This window comes from Callithrix jacchus, chromosome 9 (assembly GCF_049354715.1).
Source record: "Callithrix jacchus isolate 240 chromosome 9, calJac240_pri, whole genome shotgun sequence".
NCBI classification, from domain to species: domain Eukaryota; kingdom Metazoa; phylum Chordata; class Mammalia; order Primates; family Cebidae; genus Callithrix; species Callithrix jacchus.
This window is the reverse complement of record NC_133510.1, coordinates 86,826,840-86,830,341: the sequence shown is the minus strand read 5'-3', so window position 1 is coordinate 86,830,341 and position 3,502 is coordinate 86,826,840.

The window sequence follows — 3,502 nt, the reverse complement described above, 5'->3', positions numbered from 1 at the left end:
AATAATAATCACAATGAAATATCCAAAAGTGTACTAAACAATGTTAAAATTTCTAAAATCAAATGCTTAAAATAGTATGCCTTCATAGTCATGATTCATCAGGATTAACATTTCAAAATGTTTTTAAAAATCTGTATTGTATATGAAACACCTCAAAACCTTAATTATTTAATATGTGCCATGCTTTTATTCCTTCTTCCTAAATAAAGCCAGAGAAAAAAAATTGTGATTTGTGTATTAAAATGGTGAATCATAAGTCTAGGGGATTAGAACTTGGAGATTTATTGAACTAAAACAGAGAAAAGCGGCAGTCATAATACATCAGTCTTAAAACAACAATTAAAACACAATGTTTATAAGTCCTCACAGGCCCTACAAATAAATCTGTTTTAAAACATTCCTAGCATAAAAGGCACTAAAGTCTTTTACAAAATGCAATGTTCGGTAAATGGGGGATCAGAAACAATAAAAGAGGTTTAAAATTGCTTTGACTTTATAATCCTTTGATCTTAAACTCTGGTTAATGACTTTCACCTGCCCTATAAGTTGGATGAGCTTGTGCCTGTATTTCAGAACAAGAAAACTACATTTTATGCTTTCTAATTTAGAAATATTTAGTCTATATTTTTCTGATAAATGAATCTCCCTTAAATGCACTTTGACTAATGAATGAATTTATTTTGTATGAAATGTTTCCCCAGTGCATACTATAGATTTTTCTTTTTGCAAATTATAATATAAATAAGGGTTTGATGCATTTGAAAAGGAACAAAATTGTTTAATTATGAGCTTTAAAATTTTTCTTCTTGATAAAGAGTTTTCGGATTTTCTACAGTAAAGATATATTGTTTTAATAATTAAAAGTCAATCCAGCTTTAATCTAAAACTAAAAAGACATTCTAATATAGTATGTGCTAGCTGCAATAAATGCTTCTGTGTGAGTCAAGAGGAGGGAGTTTACTTCCTGCCCTGACAATGATTAAACTCTCAGTCTCTGAATCCCAATTGATTTAACTGAAAAAATGTGTGTTTTGTCCTAGGTGATGATTCCTTCCGTTTGTAATTTTTTGCAGATTATAATTCAACTGTATACTAATTATAGAACACTTATTTCCAGGCTTATGATTCTAATGTGAAGGTACCTTGGGTTTTTTTTTTTTTTTGCTTTTAATTACTTTAAAAAATTTCAGCCAAGTATAAATGGTAGTGCATTAGCCCAAACTCAAAATGTCCATAATCTTATCTTTGATAGATGACTAATATTGCTATAATAATGAGGAATTGGAAAAGTGGAAAACATTATTATCTTAAAGAATACTCCTCATGCTATTTATCATTCTTTATGTATATGATTTTTGCACCAACTATTATTTTCATTTGGTCATGTTAATGCCACTGTATATACTGACATGTAAGAATATTTTCATGTAAAATACAATTATATGAAGAAAATACATTTTATAAATTATGAATGAGGTTGTAATACTAACTACAACATTCTAAACACGCTGTGTTAAGAAGAACATAACTAACTAATCCGTGATTCTAGGAATATGGTAAGAGGCATATGAAACAAAGATGTCCCAGTTGAGCAGCCTTGGCTTGGCTTAGCTTATATCAATGTATTTATATATTTTTTAATTTTAATAAAAAAGACATTATAAAAGAAACATATTTAAATGACTGCATTGTTAAATAATAAAAGCACAGTTAATATAATCGTCTTTAGGCAAACCCCAAAACTTTAACACTTGATTTTTTTTTTTTTTAATTTTTTATTGGATTATAGGTTTTGGGGTACATGAGCAGAGCATGCAAGACAGTTGCGTAGGTACACACATGGCAGTGTGCTTTGCTTTTCTTCTCCCCTTCACCCACATTTGGCATTTCTCCCCAGGCTATCCCTCCCCACCTCCCCCTCCCACTGGCCCTCCCCTTTTCCCCCCCCAATAGACCCCAGTGTTTAGTACTCCCCTTTCTGTGTCCATGTGTTCTCATTTTTCATCACCCACCTATGAGTGAGAATATGCGGTGTTTCATTTTCTGTTCTTGTGTCAGTTTGCTGAGGATGATGTTTTCCAGATTCATCCATGTCCCTACAAACGACACGAACTCATCATTTCTGATTGCTGCATAATATTCCATGGTGTATATGTGCCACATTTTTCCAATCCAGTCTATTATCAATGGGCATTTGGGTTGATTCCAGGTCTTTGCTATTGTAAACAGTGCTGCAATGAACATTCGTGTACATGTGTCCTTATAGTAGAACGATTTATAGTCTTTTGGATATATACCCAGTAATGGGATTGCTGGGTCAAATGGAATTTCTATTTCTAAGGCCTTGAGGAATCGCCACACTGTCTTCCACAATGGTTGAACTAATTTACACTCCCACCAACAGTGTAAAAGTGTTCCTTTTTCTCCACATCCTCTCCAGCATCTGTTGTCTCCAGATTTTTTAATGATCGCCATTCTAACTGGCGTGAGATGGTATCTCAATGTGGTTTTGATTTGCATCTCTCTGATGACCAGTGACGATGAGCATTTTTTCATATGATTGTTGGCCTCATATATGTCTTCTTTCGTAAAGTATCTGTTCATATCCTTTGCCCACTTTTGAATGGGCTTGTTTGTTTTTTTCCTGTAAATCTGCTTGAGTTGTTTGTAAATTCTGGATATCAGCCCTTTGTCAGATGGGTAGACTGCGAAAATTTTTTCCCATTCTGTTGGTTGCCGATCCACTCTAGTGACTGTATCTTTTGCGGTGCAGAAGCTGTGGAGTTTCATTAGGTCCCATGTGTCTATTTTGGCTTTTGTTGCCAATGCTCTTGGTGTTTTGTTCATGAAGTCCTTGCCTACTCCTATGTCCTGGATAGTTTTGCCTAGATTTCCTTCTAGGGTTTTTATCGTGCCAGGTCTTATGTTTAAGTCTTTAATCCATCTGGAGTTAATTTTAGTGTAAGGTGTCAGGAAGGGGTCCAGTTTCTGCTTTCTGCACATGGCTAGCCAGTTTTCCCAACACCATTTGTTAAACATGGAATCCTTGCCCCATTGCTTGTTTTTGTCAGGTTTATCAAAGATTGTATAGTTGTATGTATGTTGTGTTGCCTCCGGTGCCTCTGTTTTGTTCCATTGGTCTATATCTCTGTTTTGGTTCTGGGGTACATGTGCAGATCATTCAGGATTGTTACACAGGTACACACATGGCAATGTGGTTGGCTACCTCCATCCCCCTGTTACCTACATCTGGCATTTCTACTCATGTTATCCCTCCCCTACCTTCCTACCCACCTCCCTCACTATCCCTCCTTTGGTCCCCCACCCCCCAAAAGACCCCAGTGTGTGATGCTCCCCTCCCTGTGTCCATGTGTTCTCATTGTTCAACACGCGCCTATGAGTGAGAACACGTGGTATTTCATTTTTTGTTCTTGTCTCAGTTTGCTGAGAATGATGGTTTCCAGATTCATCCATGTCCCTATGAAGGACACAAACTCATCAT